This window comes from Suncus etruscus, chromosome 1 (assembly GCF_024139225.1).
Source record: "Suncus etruscus isolate mSunEtr1 chromosome 1, mSunEtr1.pri.cur, whole genome shotgun sequence".
Classification (NCBI taxonomy): Eukaryota; Metazoa; Chordata; class Mammalia; order Eulipotyphla; family Soricidae; genus Suncus; species Suncus etruscus.
The window spans coordinates 166642251-166662866 of record NC_064848.1 but is presented as its reverse complement, the minus strand read 5'-3'; the positions used below and the strand labels follow the sequence as shown (position 1 = coordinate 166662866).

General features: G+C 40.0%; 1 protein-coding gene and 1 non-coding gene across 3 annotated transcripts in view; both read left to right on the top strand.

The window, feature by feature from the left end:
- Positions 1–20616, top strand: part of GIT1 (GIT ArfGAP 1) — a 195184-nt gene that overhangs the window by 41662 nt on the left and 132906 nt on the right. The window lies entirely within an intron of this gene.
- On the top strand, positions 1872–1975 carry LOC126029391 (U6 spliceosomal RNA). Its single transcript, XR_007503001.1, has one exon. It is a non-coding gene; the product is annotated as a U6 spliceosomal RNA (small nuclear RNA).

Genomic DNA, 20616 nt, shown 5'->3' with positions numbered 1-20616 from the left:
AAGAGTATCTCTGTATAGAATTCATGTTTGAACCAAGTTACAGGGAATGTTGGACTTTATTCATCGGTCCCCAGATGCACCAACAATATCTTGTGGCATTGTTTCTCTTTTGCATAGGCACATTAAAATGGGAAAATAATACATATGCAAACAAGTTATTTTTGTTGTTGTTGTTGTTGTTGTTTGTTTTTGGGCCACACCCGGTGGTGCTCAGGGGTTACTCCTGGCTGTCTGCTCAGAAACAGCTCCTGGCAGGCACGGGGGACCATATGGGACACCAGGATTCGAACCAACCACCTTTGGTCCTGGATCGGTTGCTTGCAAGGCAAACACCGCTGTGCTATCTCTCTGGGCCCGCAAACAAGTTCTTATCTAATAGAGATGGGAACACAAATTTGGTAATGCAGTTAGGCCCTATACCCTGAACATTGGCATAATGATTTGGCTTAGGCCTCAGAAGAATGGAAATTGCCCATATATCCCTGAACAATGGATACCATCTATGAAAACAACCACAATTGTCTATAACATTACCAGGATCCAAACCTCTACCAGGGAAGACCTACCACTGCTCTGGCATTGACTTACTCCAAAGAGTAACACCCAGACGACTCAGCAACAGCCTGCTTGCAGGACAGATAGCTCCGCGTCTAATGGTATGCTGAAACTAGAGGATGCTCCACATCTGCCTGACTTCGATGAAAGAAATGCATAGAATCCAGAATCTTTAAATATAGGAACCTGATACCAACAATAGCTAAAGTGTGAAAAAGTTTCACCAGAACCACAGAGAATGACTTGGGTTGGACAGACTGGTATGCCTGGAGCCCAGAGTCAGTCTTATGCCAATAAACTTCGGGGGTGAGACCTTCTTGTAATCAGGCCAAGGATTTTTTTCCATTTTCCCCATATTTTTCTGAGCCTATGCAAAAAACGGCGATTGCCACTGTCACACCTTTACTATTTTTTTTAACCCTTATCCTTTAAAAATAAAAACAAAACAATTTACTAAACTTAAAAACAAATAACTGTAGTAGAATGCCTGTCTCAAATACAGGCAGAAGATGAGAAGTGGGGAGGAGGGCACTGGGAGGGGGGAATGTTACACTGGTGAAGTGTTCTGTTCGTGACTGTAACCCAACTATAATCATATTACTTAAATAAAAAATATATTAATAAAAAGAAATTGCTCCTGGCAGGCTCGGGGGACCATATAGGATGCCGGGATTTGAACTACTGTTCTTCTGCATGCAAAGCAAGCACCTTACCTCCATGCTATCTCTCCGGCCCCCTAAAAAATATTTTTTAAAAATAAAATTTTGTGGGCCCGGAGAGATAGCACAGCGGCATTTGCCTTGCAAATGGCCGATCCAGGACCAAAGGTGGTTGGTTCGAATCCCGGTGTCCCATATGGTCCCCCGTGCCTGCCAGGAGCTATTTCTGAGCAGACAGCCAGGAGTAACCTCTGAGCAATGCCGGGTGTGACCCAAAAACCAAAATAAAATAAAATAAAATAAAATAAAATTTTGTTATTATCAGTCAATGATTGATTTGTTTACCTATTTTATATACTTACATGCCTGGGATCATTTCCCAGGACAAAAGGGGATGTGAATGATAAAGGTTAAGGAGTCTTAATTTAATCTAAGTGGTTGAAGAAGAGCTAAATGTTTAAAGGAAAGGTAAAATGTCATTAAAATAACAATTAAAAGGTTTAGAGTAATAGTACAGTGGGTAGAGTGCTTGCCTTGCACATAGCTGATCCGATTTTGTGCCCCAATCACCACCAGGAGTAATTCTTGAGAAGAGCCAGGAGTAATCCCTGAGCATTGATGGATGTGTCCCTAAAATACAAATAATAAAAGAATACAGTGCTCGCTTCAGCAGCACATATACTAAAATTCTATACAGAGAAGATTAGCATGACCCCTGTGCAAGAATGACACAATAAAAGACTAACATCAACATTAAATGTCTTGCCTTCCTTTAGTTTTCTATATATAAAACCCAGATCTAATTTTTTTATCACTAGTATGTTTGAACAAAATTGCTCTCCAACTTGTTTACCACTGCAAGAATTGAATGTCATGATTTTTTTTTAATCTCCAGAAACAAATATGTGTTGTTTGTGTATTGAACCCCTGTGTCCTGAGCCATTCTTACTGCCTGTGGAGCTTACTAGAGCTTTCCTGTGTAATCTCTAATCACCGGATATTGCTTCACCTTTGTAGATCTGGCCCTGGGTCCCCTAACACTGACCAGCAGCAGCTCTGTTTAATCAACAACCAGGTTTCTTGCTCTGGGCAAATAACTTCCCAGCAGGTTCACAATTCCCTGATCATCGATGATACAGAAAGATTTTCCAGTGGGCAATTAGTATTTCCAGTGGGCAAATGTGTGTTGGATAAAGTACTGAATTAGTCATCTAGAGATCTGGTTTCCAGTTCTACCTATTTATGACTCACAGGACCTTGGAGAAGTTGTTTTACTAGTTATTCCATATGATAAAGAAAAATCCTCAGATCAATGGAATAGATTTGAATAGCCTGAGACTGACCCTCAGGGATATGATCAATTAATTTTTGATAAAGGATCAAGAAACATGAAGTAGGGGCCCAGAGAGATAGCACAGCGGCGTTTGCCTTGCAAACGATCCAGGACCAAAGGTTGTTGGTTTGAATCCCGGTGTCCCATATGGTCCCCCGTGCCTGCCAGGAGCTATTTCTGAGCAGACAGCCAGGATTAACCCCTGAGCACCGCTGGGTGTGGCCCCAAAACCAAAAAAAAAAAAAAAAAAAAAAAAAAGAAACATGAAGTAGAGAAAGAAAAACCTTTTCAACAAGTGGTGTTGGGAAAACTAGTCAACTACATGCAAAAAAGTGCCATGCACAAAAGTAAAATCAAAATGAATTCAAGACCTTGATATCAGAACTGAAACCATAGATACATAGAAGAAAAAACAGGCAGAGCTCTCCATGACATTGAAGTAATCTTCAATCTTCAAGGAGGAAACACCACTGTCAAAACAAGTGGAAGTGAAGATAAAAAATAAAAGGGACTACATTAAACTAAGAAGTTTCTGCAACTCACGGGAAATGGTGATTAGAAACAAAAACTACCCACAAAATGGGAGAAACTATTCACTCAATACCCATCTGATAAGGGGTTAATATATAAGATATATAAAGCATTAGTAGAGCTTAACAAGAAAAAAAAATCTAACCTCAACCATAAATGGGAAGAAGAGATGAATAGAAACTTCCTCCAAGAAATACAGATGATCAGAAGGCACTTGAAGAAAATGCTCCACATTACTAATCATCAGGGAGATGCAAATCAAAAACAACAATGAGGTATCTTCAGTCACAGAGACTGGCACACACCAAAAGAACAAGAACAACCAGTGTTGGTGCAGATGCAGGGAGAAAGGGACTCTCAGTCACTGCTGGTAGGAATGTAGACTGGTCCAGCCTTTTGGGGAAAACAACATGGACATTTCTCAAAAAACTAGAAATTGAGCTTCCCATAGAACCAAGAAATACTGCTCCTAGAAATATTCTCTAGAGTCCCCAAAACACAAATGCAGAAAAGCCTTCTGCAGGGGCCTGAGAGATAGCACAACAGTAGGGCCTTGCTCAGGAGTAACCCCTGAGCGACACCAGGTATGGCCCACAAAGAAAAACAAAAACAAAAAACAGGGGCCGGTGAGATAGCATGGAGGTAGGGCGTTTGCCTTGCAGGCAGGAGGATGGTTCAAATCCTGGCATCCCATATGGTCCCTGAGCCTGCTAGGAGCAATTTCTGAGCATAAAACCAAGAGAAACCCCTGAGTGCTGCCGGGTGTGACCCAGGGGGGAAAAAAACCACCAGAAAACAAAAAATAAGAAAAGCCCTCAGATTTCTATGTTCATCACAATAGCTAGAATCTGGAAACAACCAAGTACCTGAGAACAGATGAGTGGATAAAGAAATTTTGGTGGGGCCGGGTAGGTGGCACTGGAGGTAAGGTGTCTGTCTGCCTTGCAAGCGCTAGCCAAGGAAGGACCGCGGTTCAATCCCCTGGCGTCCCATATGGTCCCCCCATGCCAGGGGTGATTTCTGAGCACATAGCCAGGAGTAACCCCTGAGCGTCAAACGGGTGTGGCCCAAAAACCAAAAAAAAAAAAAAAAAAGAAATTTTGGTACATCTACATAATGAAATACTACACAGCTATTAGAAAAAATGAAATAATAAAATTTGCTTATACACAGATGTATATGAAGAGTATTATGCTAGGCAAAATGAGTCAGAGGGAGAGGGATAGACATAAAATGTTCTCATTCCTTTGTGGAATATTAAAAAAGATAGTATGGTATTAATATTCACAGATAATAGAGATGAAGGCCAGGAGGATCAGTCCATAGTAGAAAGCTTGCCACAAATAGTGAGAGAGTGAAGTTAGTGCAGAGAAGTTATGACAGTTATGACAATGATAGTTGGAAATGTTTACTCTGGACAAGAACTAGGTGTTGAAATGCAATAAAGTGATAGGCATAATACCTCTTCAGTAATAATATTGCAAACTACAGGGGCTAGAGCAATAGCACAGTGGTAAGGCATTTGCCTTGCATGCGGCCAACACAGGAAAGACCCCGGTTTGAATCCCAGCATCCCATATGGTCCCCCGAGCTTGCCAGGGGTGATTTCTGAATGCAGAGCCAGGAGTAGCCCCGGAGCACCGCCAGGTGTGACCCAAAAACAAAACAAAACAAAACAAAATAATGCAAACTATAGTGTCTAAAAGGGAAAAAGAGGAGAAAGAGAGAAAGAGGAGGGGGGGATAGACAGAGGGATAGAGAGAGGGAGAGAAAGAGGAGGGGGGATAGACAGAGGGATAGAGAGAGGGAGAGAGAGAAAGAGAGAGAGTGAGAGAGAAAGAGAGAATGTCTACCAAAAGAGGCAGGCAGGGGGGGCAGTGAGGTGGCGCTAGAGGTAAGGTGTCTACCTTGCAAGCGCTAGCCAAGGAAGGACCGCGGTTCGATCCCCCGGTGTCCAATATGGTCCCCCCAAGCCAGGGGCAATTTCTGAGCACTTAGCCAGGAGTAACCCCTGAGCATCAAATGGGTGTGGCTCAAAAAAAAAACAAAAAAATTTAAAAAAAAAGAGGCAGGCAGGGAAGAGAGCAGAGGGGAGGGCTGAAGAGAACCTGAGGTCATTAGTGGAGAGAAGTGTGCACTGGTGAAGGGTGTTGTACATTGTATGACTGAAATTCAATCATAAAATTTTGTAACCATGGTGCTTAAATAAACTAAAAAAAATAAAATTACCAGTATTAATATTTTAAAAGTAAGATAGTTATTCCATAGGAAAGGACTAAGTCTAAGGGTCGGATAGATAGTACAAGAGTAGGGCTCTTGCCTTGCATGCAGAATCAGGTTTGACTGTCAGCATCTCATATGGTGTCCTGTGGCCATTAGGAGTGATAGTGATTTCTGAGCACAGAGCTACAAGTAATCTCTGAACATTGAAGGATGTGACCCAAGAGAAGGAGGATGAGAATGAGGAGGAGGTGAGGAGAAAGGAGGAGGAAGAGGAGGAGGAAGAAGGAGAAGAGGAAGAAGAGAAGAGGAAGAAGAAAAAGAAGAGAAGAAGAGAAGAAGAAGGATGAAGAGGAAGAAGAGAAGAGGAAAAAGAAAATACTGAAATTATATACAGTTCTTAATATTTTGGGATGGTGGATTTTTGGTAACACCCAATGGTGCTCAGGATGCTTCTGGTTTGTGCTCAGGGGTCACTTCTGGTGGATGTGTAATCAGATATCAAACCAGGGTGAGTTACATTCAAGGCAAAAGCTTAACTCACACTCTAGCCCTCTACCCCAAAGGACTATTTTTTTGTTTTGGGGCCACACTCTGTAGTGCTCAGAGTTTACTCCCTAAAGTGCTTGGGACTGTATGTGGTGTTGGGGATTGAATATATGTCAGTAATGTGCAAAGCAAGTGCCTCACCTGCTGTACTATCTCTCTGGCCCAGGCTTTATTTCTTTCTTTCTTTGAAATAGGTTTATTGGAAAGTAGAAGAAAAAGGAAAGAAAGTCTCTAGTCAGGGAGAAAATTAATATAGGGCTAAGTTTCAAGTTTAAAAAGTTAAGGTTGTGGGGCCTGGCGGTGGCACTAGAGGTAAGGTGCCTGCCTTGCCTGCGCTAGCCTTGGATGGACCATGGTTCGATCCCCCGGTGTCCCATATGGTTCCCCAAGCCAGGAGCAACTTCTGAGCGCATAGCCAGGAGTAACCCCTGAGCGTTACCGGGTGTGGCCCAAAAACAAAACAAATGAACAAACAAAAAAGTTAAGGTTGTGGGAGCCAGAGAGATAGCACAGCTGTAGGGCGTTTGCCTTGCACGCAGCCGATCCAGGACATATGGTGGTTTAAATCCTGGCACACCATATGGTTCTGAGCTCAGAGCCAGGAGTAATTCCTGAGCACCACTGGGTGCGACCCAAAAACCAAAAATAAAACAAAATAAAAATTTAAGGTTGGTAAGGATATAATGATAGTTAAAGCTTTTTAGATTTCATTCTCTAACTTTTAATTCTTTAACTTGATCTCAAAGACTTATATAATAAGGTAATATCTTCTTTAAGATCAGAATCTATTATCAATCTAACAAGGTCAAGTTCATTATTTAAAAGAAAAATCCAGGTTGGGGATCCAGAGCTGTAGAACAGCAGCAGTTAGGGTGCTTGCCCTGTATGTAGTTCACCTGGGTTCAATCTCTGGCATCCTATATGATCCTCTAAGCATTCTGAGGTGTGGCCCAGAAAATTAAAACAAAAATTTGAGGGAGAGACAAAGATAGTACAACTGGTGGTGTGCTTGTCTTACACACAGTTGATCAGGATTTGATACCTAGCATCCCATATGGTTTCACGTCCCCTTACCCTAAGTCTAGGAGGATGTTTGGGTCTCACCCAGAAGTCCCACATAGGAAACATATGTGGTGCTGGGGATGAATAAGGGTCAATGGCATGCAAGGCAATTGCTTTAACCCCTATAGACTCTGGCCTACTATTTAAAATTCTTATTTATTGGAGCCTAAGAGGTGCTCAAGGCCTGGGAAGTCTTGAAGGCCATTTCCAGAGATATACCAGATGGGCTGTTCATTGTGAGGGCCTGTGGATGTATTGTTGCTCATGTTCTACTGGGATGCCAGGATTACGAGGGCCACCCTCGCAGTGCTTGGGGGATTACCAGAACCACCCATGTTGGACTCAGGGAACCACAGGGCTATACTCAACAATTCTAGGAAAGTCATGTGGATCTGGGGATTGAATTAGGCACCTAACCCTGTGCTATCACTGAGACCCAGTTCCAGTCATTAATGTCAATGCAAAATAAGAAGACCTCAAAGAATTCTTTTGAGGTTTATAGATTGAGTCCTCCCCAATAAGCCTGTCCAACTCTACCCCTCAGAACACCTCCAATTCTGATAACTGTTACAAATAATGGGTTTCAGATTGGTTCATTTGATTTTATTTCCATATTTTAGGCCACATGTAGTGGGGCTTGGAGGACCATATGGTGCCAGGGATTAAACCTGGGGCTCCCACATACAAAGCATGCACTCAACCCTCCCTGGTCTAACACAGTGGTTCATTTGTTTTGGCAAAAGTCTTCTGTATAAATCCCACAGTAACAACATAGTGATTTAGAAAGTGTGCCTTGCAAGCAAATAGTCACACTCTCAAATGTTTGTTGCCACACTCAAAGGCTGCAATCTTAAAAGCCTTGCTGTTTGAGCCTGGTAGTTGTGCTCTCTGCAATTCCTAGCACCACAAGCAATTTCCACCACTAGGGTGGGCAGCCCTGGCCAGTAACACAACTGGGGGAAAATGTGGAAATGTAATCCTTGTTGAACACATGAGTACCACAGCACTCCTGGTGAGCACCACAACTAGAATATGTGTGCCTCATCTAAAGATGACATCATTCCAGGTCAACATGTGTGCAAACATAACTAAAGAAGTGTAAATTTCAGCAAGCATTGCAGCCTTGAGTCCAGATGTGCCACTCCTGATCATTGAAAGGAAGCAGGTGGGAGAAAGGGAGAAAGGGAATTAAAAGCAGGGGTTGGGGGCTGGAGAGAGAACAGTAGGGCGTTTGCCTTGCATGCAGCAGATTCAAACAGCGGTGGTTTGAATCCCGGCATCCCATATAGTCCCTTGTGCCTACCACGAGCGACTTCTGAGCGCAGACCCAGGAGTAACCCCAGAGCACCGCTGAGTGTTACTCAACCCTCCCCTAAAAAAGAGGCTGGAGTGATAGCACAGAGGTAGGGCATTTGCCTTGCATGTAGCCAACCTGGGTTTGATCCCTGGCATTCCATTGGTCTCCAGAGCCCGCCAAGAGTAATTTCTGAGTACAGTGACAGAAGTAGCCCCTGAGCATCTCTGAATATAGCCCAAAATCCCAAAAACAAACAAACAAAACAAGGGTTGGAGGAGTCGTACAGCAAGGAAGGCATTTGACTCGTATGCAGTCAACTGGGCATACAAGGCAACTTTATCCCCACCATATGGTACCCTGTACACCCAAAACACAAACAAAAAAACAAAAGAAATACAATTTATATGCCTATTTCTTACAGATCCAGGCCAGACAGAATATGACTTTGGGGGTGTGTGTGTACTCGGCAGCACTCAGGGGTTACTCCTGGTTCTGTGCTCAGAAATAGCTCCTAGCAGGGTCGGGGAACATATGGATGCTAGGGATCAAACCTGGATTGGCCACCATGCAAGGCAAATGCCCTACCGCTGTGCTATCGCTTCAGCCCAGGATGTGACTTTTAATTTTTTTTTTTTTGGTTTTTCGGGCCACACCTGTTTGATGCTCAGGGGTTACTCCTGGCTAAGCGCTCAGAAATTGCCCCTGGCTTGGGGGGACCATATGGGACGCCGGGGGATCGAACCTCGGTCCTTCCTTGGCTAGCGCTTGCAAGGCAGACACCTTACCTCCAGCACCACCTCGCCGGCCCCATGGATGTGACTTTTAAAATCTCACAATTTGTAGAGACCAGGACCTAAATCATTGCTCTTTATAACATAAGTATGATATGGTAATGTACTCATACCATACAGTATGTATTTTACCTACTTTTCTAAGTCAATCACTGGCTGAGGAAGTAGTTAATAATACCCATTTTAATTTTTGGTTTTGGGGTAATACATGACTATGTTCAAGACTTACTCCTGACTCTGCTCAGAGATTACTCCTGCAGTGTTTAAGGGGTTCAAATGGAGTGTCAGGGATTGAATTGGGGTCAGACATATGCAAGGCAAGTGCCTTACTCACTGTACTCTCTCTAGCCTTTTAATGCCCATTAAAAAAGCATTATTTATTTATAAATAAATTTATTTATATTATTTATTTATAAATTCTTATTGAGGTACTGTGATTTCTAATATTGTTAAATGGTGGTTTCATGCATACCTCATTCTAACACCATGCCCACCAGAATACTCAATTATCTCCACCAAGGTCCAGAATGCCCATCCCTTCCACTTTTCCTCCTCCCCACCCAAACTCAGTTCTGTGGATCAACTTACTATTTTTGTTGCTTTTGGCTTTTGTTGTTCTTTTACTCTATAATTTTTATATCCCACAGATGAGAGATCATTCTGTATCTATCCCTTTCCTTACGACTCACTTCACTTGGCATGATACCCTCTAGTTTTATTCATATCATGGCAAATTCCACTTTGTCCTTTCTTACAACTCAATAGTACTCCTGGATGTGCTTGAGGGACCTTATGGGGTGGTGAGGATTGAATCTTGCCGAGTGCAAAGTAAGTGCTCTACTACTGTATTATCATTCTGGTCTCCAATATACCACAACATTTTTTCTTTTTGGACCACACCCAGAGGTGCTCAGGAGTTACTCCTGGCTCTGCATTCTGGAATCACTCTTGGTGGTGCTCAGGAGACTACATGGGATTGCAGGGATTAAACTCAAGCTGACTGCATGCAAGGCAAGGGCTTTACCTGCTGTACTCTCTCCAGCCTGTTTCCACACTTCTTGATATATGCCATTCTCATTAGTGTGAGATGATCTCTCATTTTAATTTGCATTTCACTCATTAAAATGTGCATTTCTCAAATATTAACATTTTTTTCATGGTTTATTCTGGGGAAGTGTCAGTTCATCTCCTTTCTCCATTTTTGGAGTTTTTGGACATTTATTTATTTATTTATTTATTTATTTATTTATTTATAGTTTTTGGGTCACACCCGGCAGCACTCAGGGGCTACTCCTGGCTCTATGCTCAGAAATCGCCCCTGGCAGGCTCAGGGGAGACCATAAGGGATGCTGGGATTTGAACCACCGTCCTTCTGCATGCAAGGCAAACGCCTTACCTCCATGCTATCTCTTTTGGCCCCAGGTTGTTGGATTTTTTTTTTTTTTTTTTGGTTTTTGGGCCACACCCATTTGACGCTCAGGGGTTACTCCTGGCTATGCACTCAGAAGTCGCTCCTGGCTTGGGGGACCATATGGGACGCCGGGGGATCGAACCGCAGTCTGTCCTAGGCTAGCGCAGGCAAGGCAGGCACCTTACCTCCAGCGCCACCGCCCGGCCCCAGGTTGTTGGATTTTTGTTGCTAAACTTTGTGAATGATTTTCAGATCTTAGACAATAGCCCTTTATCTAATGTATTTTCTTCTAATCAGTTGGATGTCTTTTTGAGTTCATTTGCCTCTGCACAAGCTTAGTTCAATGTAGTCCATTTGTTTATTTTTATTGTCTTTGCCTGTTTTCACATTGAAGACACCTTCTAAGGTCCATTTCCTAGAATTCTGCATATATTTTCTTTGGTATATTTAAAGGACTCTAGCCTAATCTTTAGACATAGTTAATTTTAATTTGTCTTTTATGAAAGGTGTGAGATATAGTACTAATTTCACTTTTTTTCTTTTGGCCTTTGGGTCACACCCAGCAATGCTCAGGAGTCATTTCTGGTGGGGCTCAGGGAATCATATGGGATGCTAGAAATCAAACCTGGGTTGGCCATGTGCAAGGCAAACAAGCTACCTGCTGTGCTATTGCTCTGGTCCATCAATTTTCCTTTTTTTTTTTTTTTTTTTTTGTGGGTGGGGGGGGGGGGGAGCATGTCTGACAGCACTCAGGGGTTACTCCTGGCTCTGCACTCAGAAATTGCTCCTAGTAGCTCAGGGAACCATATGCAATGCTGTGGATTGAATCCTGGTTGACCAAATGCAAGGCAAACACCCTACTTTCTGTGCTATTGCTTCAGCACCTCAATTTCATTTTTCATATGTAGCTGCCACTCAGTTTTCCCAGTACTATTTGCTGGAGATTTTTTTTTCTTTCTTTTTTTTTTTTTTTTAATTTGTTTTAGGGCCTCACCTAGTGGTGCTCAGGGGTTACTCCTAGCTCTACATTCAGAAATCACTCCTTGCAGGCTCAGGTGGATCATATAGGATGCCAGGGGCTGAACCCATGTAGGCTATATGGAAGGCAAATGCTCTACTGCTGTACTATCGTTTGGCCCCTTGCTGGAGACTTTGCTTTGCTTTACTTTGTGTACTTATCTCCTGTCAGAGATTAACTGTCAATAAATTTGGAAGTTTAACTCAGGATTTCAATTCTATTCCATTGGTCTGTAGATTATTTCAGTACTATGCAACTTTGATTATAGTTTTGCAGTACAACTTTTTGTTTGTTGTTTTCGGGTCACACCCGGCAGTGCTCAGGGGTTACTCCTGGCTCCATGCTCAGAAATCGCTCCTGGCAGGCTCAGGGACCATATGGGATGCCAGGACATGAACCACCGTCCTTCTGCACCTAAGGCAAATGCCTTACCGCTGTGCCATCTCTCCGGTCCCTGTGCAATACAATTTAAAGTTGGGAAATGCAATGCCTCCTGTATTTTTTTTTCTTTGTAGAACTGTTTTGTATAAAGTCCCTTTTAGACTTCATAATGTAAAGGGTGTTAACAACAAACAAACAAAAAAAAAGTCTCTTCAGAGTCATTGGAATAAAACTCCAAGGGGAGCCATACACACTAATCTATAAATGAACCTTAAATGTTTATTGCATAGTCTAACTCAGCACCTCTGACTCCTATTTGTTGGAGACAGAAAAGTGTATAAAGCATTGCTTGCTCCTTTGAATGTGACCAACCCAATTCAATCTCTGGCACCACCTTGAACACTGTCAGAAAGTGAGGACCCACAGGCACTGTTAAGGTTTGGCCCCAAACAAGCAAAAACCACACACACAACCAACCACCCTCTCCCCTAAAAACACACACAAAAACCCAACAAATCACAACACCTGAAACAAGCAAAAATCAAAAGCCTAAAAAACAGTAGCATTTAAAGTCTCCTATAACCAGTACTTATTAAGAAAACCCTGATTCTGAAGTTGGCACTACTGAGATAGCACTAGCTTATAACCACTGAAGCTAGCTGACCACTGTGGTAAATTTTTATTTATGTTCAAATTTCTTTAAAAGTCAGGTAGGATAGGCTTTAAACCCTAAGTGTAACCCAGAGTGTCTTTGATGTGTTTAGCCAATGAATAAGAACATTTGTTTTGGGTTGCTGACCTGGGATACAGGCTCGAAGCACGTTTTATAATAACTCTTTCCACTATAGTTTGAAGAGCTCAATTGTGGCGGTAAAAAGAATTCTTTTTAAACTATTTCTGAGTTCCTTCAAATTCTAGGGGTGATGTTGGAAATACTGGAGATAGGAGACCTGGGATCTAATCTTGGATCTGTCACATAGTTGCTCGACCTATGAAAATTAAACAGTATGTAAACATACTGTTCATCTCAAAATAGCTCAGTATTAACATTCTAGGAATTTAAAAGGTACACTAAAAAAAGCTAAATGAGTCACTATCTGAGAATCTTATTTAATAAATTAGGTAATCTAAACTACTCTTAAGGGGCTGAAGTGATAGTACAGTGGGTAGGGCACTTGCCTTGCATGCAGTCGACCCTGGATTGATTCCTTCATCTCATAAGGTCCTCCCAGCCCATCATGAATTCCTGAGTCTACATAGAGCCAGGGCAACCCCTGGGCATCTCCAGGTGTGGCCCGCAATCATAAAACATACAAAAAATTACTCAAGATATTTTTTGGGGGTCACACCCACCAGCACTCAGGTGTTACTCCTGGCTCTATGCTCAGAAATTGCTCCCGGCTGGCTCAGGGAACCATATGGGATGCTGGGATTCAAACCACAGTCATTCTGCATGCAAGGCAAACACCTTATCTCCATGTTATCTCTCTGGCCCCGATACTTTAGTTTTTAATTTAAAAACATATTAAATCCCATGAATATTTGGGACAAAACTGTAAATTAGCTCATAAACAAAAGTCACTTTAACAGTGTTTTAAACAGGATTGGTTTAGATGATCTGTCCCACATAGGGCTAAAATAATTTTTCAAATTTGAAAAGATAAGTCCAGATAAAACTTTATTTTGAAATTCTGAGCAAAGTCCAAGGACTATACATAATCATGTCAATTTGCATTGCATTATTGTAGTGATAGTTGTAGTTATGACAACAACATAGGTCTATTGTTTTGTTTCTGGGCCTGCTGGTGCTCAGGGCTGTACAATCTCTCTGGTCCCCAAGTAAAACTTGAAAACCTACACCAGAGGGGCTGGAGCAATAGCACAGCAGTAGGGTGTTTGCCTTGCACATGACCAATCGGGACAGACCTGTGTTTGTTCCTGGTAGCCTACATGGTCCTCCGAGGTTGCCAGGAGTGATTTCTGAGCACAGAGCCAGGAATAATCCCTGAGCGCTGCCGGGTGTGGGGGAACCCCCCACCCAAAAAAAGGACCAGACTATTAGTTCCTAAAGCAAAACAATCTCACACTACTACATAAGACTATTCACTTTACTGGCAAACAGAATTTGGTATTATTCTTTATTTTTGGCCATACCTGGTGGTGCTCAGGAGGCCATATGGGATACCAGGGATTAATCCGGGTTGGCTACCTACTGGATTACTGCTCAGACCCCCATAGACTTACTTATCTATCTTTAGAAATAGATTCCAGTTATTGAGACAGCAGATATGGTACTTGCCTCACATGTGGTCAACCTGGGTTTAATCCCTGAGTACAGATGATTTATAGTAATGAAGGAGACCTCATCTACTGTTAGTGGGAATTGTTGTCTGGCTCCATTTCTATGGAAAGCAAATGAAAATTTCTCAAAAAGAGAACTGAACACCATATGACCCAGCAATCACTTCTTGGCATACATTAATTTGAAAGAATTATGCATATCTATGTTCATTGTTGTACACTAGCCACATTGAACAACCCCAGTGTCCAACTACAGATGAATGAACCAGGAAGTTATGGTTTATTTCTTTATCCTAATGGAAATAAAATTATTTAAAAAAATGAGCAGACACTCTGTACTAAAATTACTTTATTACAGTTGATTTTTTAAACATTTCCTTTGCTATGATACAAAGGATACTTACAAACAAAATATTACATATGATCTTGTTTTCTTTCTTATGTTCTGACAACTTGGTAACAGCTTTAAATGCACAATCTATACAATTAATACAGATTATATATGAACTATAAGGTATGCTGAACCAGAAGAATACTGACAATATACTGTACAATAAGCCTTACCAGTTAGTGCTGTGGACCATTTCTACCAAAAGGAAAATGCACATCTGTACAGTCACCTTTACCAGCTGGTGCTGACAGTGAAGAAGAGGTTTTTTCCTCACTGCAACCCTTGATAAGCCTCCACTGTGGGTATCTGTTTGGTCCAAAAGTTGAGAGGACTGTATACTTAAAATAATATAAACCATCTGAAAGTGGCTGAACATCACACTTTTGACATGATAATCTCACAAAAAAAAAAGAAAAAGAAAAAAAGGAAAGAAACAGTCCTGGTTTTAAAGACCACAAGTCCTTTGTCCACTATGAAAATCCTACAGGCTCAAGGGTTTTAGACGATGAGAGGATGAAGGCTGCCAAAAAATGAGGCAAGAAACCAAGCCATAATCTAGATCTTGCAAAATCATTTTATTTCCCTTCACCAAAGGGAACTAGAAAATGTACAAATTCATTGATGAACCTCAATGATAACGCATCAGCTGATAACCTTCATTTTATTTGGAACCCTGACTGTGGGAATAACTGATAGAAATTGTGAATAATATATGCCACTTTTAGAAAGTACCTCTTATTATGTTAAAATATTCCCTGTGCCACCAAAGCTGGTCCTGGGCTATTACAGTTGTGCATTTATCTCTCAATGGTCTATTCAGAAATGATAAGGTTACAGCTTTTTTTTTCCTTTTCTTTTTTAAATAAAAAAAGCAATTGACTGAAGCTTTTTTTAAAAGGTAAATAGCAAAAATAAAATAAAAACCAACCCTGGCATTTGCACAAACAATGCAAATGGAGTGATATGGCATTTTAAGGTAAGGGGTTAGTTAGAAAGGAAGAGAGAAGTGAAGAAAATCCAGAAAGAATGATGTATTAATTTTTCTTTTAAAAGATTTCTACATGTGCAAAAAAATCATGCTGTTTGAGGAAAACAAAGAAAAATGAGCACATGAAACTAAAACATAAATATATTCAGATGACTGGTAAAAGCAGAAACCAACCTGGGCTACAAAAAGGATTATACATTCAAGATGCTCTTAAACCCAGTGGGATAACTTATGTTAAAATTGTGTTAATAATAATGTTAAAAATCTCAAGTTTGTTTTAAAGTCTTCACAATACAAGCAAAGCTGTTTTTAAAATATACACTATACATATTTCTCATAGTATCTCCAACCCTCAATGCGCTTTAGGTTATCTTTTTCATATACTAAAACAAGGGGGTTCTGAAAGCTAAATTGCTCAAAGCAACCCATCATTATTTAAATGTATCTTAAGTTTTAAATGGGTTAAAAATTTTAGCAGACTTACATAAATAGGATTTAGCAACACAAGTGTTAATTAAAAACTCTAAAGCATTTACAAATTATTAAATTGGAATAATCTGGGGTGTTAATGTGCACAATACTTCAAATGTTATTTACATCACTGTTGCTTTTATAAAAATTACCCTAAAGATAAAAACAAACAAACAAAATGTATTTGGAGCATTAAGCTATTCTAAACTAGAAGGATCATAAAAAACAAAATCAGAACAAATCATCTAATAGAAACCCCACACATCCCTCTCAACTTGGGTTTTGCCCTATAAAAATCACCTAATAGGCTCATAAATCTAGTGCCAAGATAATATGGTAAAATATCTTGTTAGATAAATCACTGGCCTCGAGTGGACATTTTATTTTCTTCCATTTTCAACTCAGTGTCCCCCCCAACAACCGGTGTCTTAAATTAGGATTATTCTGGGGCACGTGTGTGTATGCAATTAATTTGAGGAACAATCTAAGTAGGCACAATTCCCATCGAATGTGGACTAAAAGGTATAACGCAACAACGCCAGAGTGAAGGTTTAATAGTTTTTCTATTATGAAATGCAAAGAAACACAACTGGAATGGGTACCAAGGACCAGCTGTCTGACAATATGTGAAGGATAGCCAACATCTTAATAAATTCATCTCTGACAAAAAAAGGGCTAGAAGGGTTCCAATATTCGCAGGTTTGTTTGGTATGTGCCAAAAAGTCACAAGAACCAGCCAAAATATGCAAATGTTAAGCAGTTACATCCTTTTCAATCACATAATTCTCTGACCGTGTGTGCAATTTATAGAAATAAAAAATTCATGCTGAGGCAATGTATTTAAGGGCTCAGAAAAAGCAAAATGTGCCACTGAGAAACCTGTTTCCATACAATTGGTCTTCATGCTTTCAAGTGGCCCTAATATACCTTTGATGCTAAGCCAAGCCATGCAAAAGCAAAGAGTACACATTTTAAACTGGTATCTCATTTCTAAACTCTACTGACCTCAGAATTGCTTGGAAACATAGAACACGAATACTGAAAGCACAAATGAGGGCTCATAAGTTTATAAAATGAATTTTCCTTGCCTACGTTCACCAATCTTTAATACCTTAGGCTACAAGACATATTCAGAGAAAGGCTAAGTAGGGATAATGACAAAGAAACATGTAATTCTGGAAACAGGAAAATGTTCCAGAAACAAGATCAATGTGCAAGCAATACGCATAATTAATTTTATCAAAAAGTCAGCTAGAGGGTCCAATAAACAGTTCCAAGCCATAATCACCTGCAAAATTTACATAAACATTAAAACTTGCACTTTATAGACAAAACGCACTTCTGTAAACATGGCCACTGGGGAAGGGAGGCTCCCTACCTCATTCATGATTGAACACATAAAATGGTTATATTAAATAAAATGATTTTGCTTCAAAAGCTTTAGAACCCAACCAATTAAGCTTCATTTCCCCCTGTTTAATAATATTTAAGCATTAATTCTAAAAATGTCACCTAGGATGGTTTCAGGGTTAGATGCTAGGACCACAACCGGCAATTGACAGCAACTCCTCTCTAGCTGGCACACTTATAAACTTTAGTACAAAAACAAAAAAATACAGAAACTAGGTCAATTTGTTATCTACATATTTACAAATAATTACATAATTTTTCACTCACAATTGATAAAAACTATGAGTGAAAAGGAAACTGTGCAGGTTGAATTACCCGTACTTTGGATGGGGGGAGGTGGGATTCTTGGGCATAAGAAACCCTTCTCATTCATTCTTAAGTCTCATCTATCTCTACTTTTTTCATTGTAAACTACCTACAGATGTCCAGTTTAGTTAACCAATGGACATCCTATAGATTAACTTCTCTATCTAAAAAAAGAATCTCTTGTGTATCTAAAACAAAATAAATCCAACTCAAACACACACACACACACACACACACACACACACACACACACACACACACGATCTCTGGAACTTCTAAAAGTTAGCTTTGCTGGGAAACAGTAAACAGTGATGGTGACATAGCAAATGGCTCCCCATGTTTAGTTCTGCCTTTATTTCTTTTTGGGTAGGTGGAAGGTAAGTGCAAGTTTAAGAAACCCACAATAGGTAAATAAGGTGCATACTAATTTACATATTTCATATGCTTTGAAGACTGTTATGACAAATGGGTCTTTTCTCGTAATTTTGAAAATTTGAATATAAAGAAGGAAAAAGTCTATTACTGTTTAGGGGGCTATGAGAATTCAATAGAAAATATACAGTAATGTACAGCAAGGTTCTTTACCTAGACAGTGTTGAACAAAACTTTACAAATTAATTTTTAATGTAGACCTCTTGTAGTGATTTCATAAAAGTGCAGACAACATAATCAGACACACAGCAAAATAGACTTCAATCAGTAGTCCTTGCATACAAGAGGCAAGTCTGCTAAGCGGACAGCACATTCTTTATCCTAAGGAATCTGAACATGGGATATTTCCAGTTCTTAACAACTAAGTGAGTGCCTCATCAGAAAGGCAACGTTACAATCTGGGGAGCACTGTGTTAGCTGAAGGAAAAGAAAATAAGAGAATCTGTTTCACTTCAATACTGATCTATATTTAGATAAGTAAAACTCAAAGATGATAGCTCAAGTTTCAGATTTGTTCTTTGGAGAAGGCAGTTTTCTACCTAAGAAACATTATCTTCCATTATTCTAGGAATGATTCATCATTCACATTTATAAACTTGAAATATATTATTTTCTGATTTGAATACACACTAGATACTTCACATTGTGAGCATGATGTAAAAAAACAGGACCATGTAAACCTCCTAGGAAAGGGTTGCTATTTGGGCCAAATCTCTGTGAACCAGTAGTGGCTAAGAAAGGGTGGAAGGTGCATAAAGAATTTACTAGTGGCAAGTAAAAGGAGGCAGCTAAAAGGAGAAAACTGCACTCCAATAGCATATCCTTCTCTCCCAATGACCATTCTATTGATTTTATAGTTTAGGAGAACTTCAGGAACCTTAGCAGTAACTTCTTTCTTGGCTGTTTTGGTCCTTAGCAAAATTTATAATTATTAGTATTAATGGAGTAAAATGAGTACATTGATGAGTGGAATCACTAAGATATTTGGATTACATGCGAAGATTGTGATTTATTGGTTTCTTGCAGAGGCATCACCACTAGTGTTTTTAACTGTACGGCTCATTTCTCTCTGCATCATTTGTCTTTTATTGCATCACAACACCAAGTCACAGAAACACTAACTGGCTCCTTCCCCACACTATTTACTGCCTTGAAACTTATGGCTTTCCACTTAACTTTCTTTCTGCTCACCCAAGTGCTAAGAGGGGATTAAAAAAAAAAAAAGGGAAAAGTTTCTATCTAATGATCACTTTCCCATAATTATCAACCCAAAATATTCATTCTTAAGAAACACATGTATTCTTGCCTTAACTGAGGACTGAAATGACAATAACAGAACCTTGAGTGCCCTGATGGAAATGTACAGTATGAGTTATATCCATCTAGCTATACATACATGAGACACTCAAATGTATATACACTATATACATAATACAAATGATAATAGCTATCCCAAATGTGCATATTTAATAGTTTAAAAAAACCAGTAGATCATGGTATAATACGATTTATTTCCACTAGTGAATGGCACAAATGGAGAAATGCAAAGGAGGTGTTTCAAGTACAGTAAGTCATTTTTCACAGGTGAAAATAAACAGTATTATTCCAGTGTCCAAAACAATGTATTCTATAAAAGTTTAAGATGCCAGACACTTAGTACTTAAAGAAGTAGAAAGGTACCAAAGTCTGTCATATGGTCTGAAAAAGACACTTAATCAGGTTTCAATTTTAAAAGGGGGTGAGAAAATAGATGGGTCAAGAATAGTTTATTTAGTGTATTGAATGGAGGGTATACTGATATCTAGGCAGCTAAAAAAAAAACCACAATTATACTAAAAAGTTCAATATACCAATAAATCCTTGGCTTAAGAAACCCAACTATTATGGTATGTATTAGGTGTGACTTCAAATGTATTACTATTCATCTCTAGGTACACAATGACTGAAAAGAAATGGTAGCTCTGAATAGGATATTACTGTGAATGTTTTCCAGCTAAAAACAATGTAATTAAAATAATTGCAATACCATAATTTGGAGTTAGAGCTGACTTTAGCAAGGATAAAATTGTGTGCAAGCAAAAGAAAGAGAATCCAATTAAGAATAATTTATTTTGGGGCCGGAGAGGTGGAGCTAGAGGTAAGGTGTCTGCCTTGCAAGCGCTAGCGTAGGACGGACTGCGGTTTTATCCCCTGGCGTCCCATATGGTCCCCCCAAGCCAGGAGCGATTTCTGAGCGCATAGCCAGGAGTAACTCCCGAGCGTCAAACGGGTGTGGCCCAAAAAACCAAAAATTAAAAGGATAATTTATTTTGGGGCCAGAAAGATAGTATGGAGGTAAGGTGTTTGCCTTGCATGCAGAAGGTTGGTGGTTCGAATCCCAGCATCCCATATGGTCTCCAGAGCCTGCAGGGAGAAATTTCTGAGCATAGAGCCAGGAGTAACCCCTGAGCGCTGCCGGGTGTGACTCAAAAACCAAAAAGAAAAAAAAAAAAAAAAAAGAATAATTTATT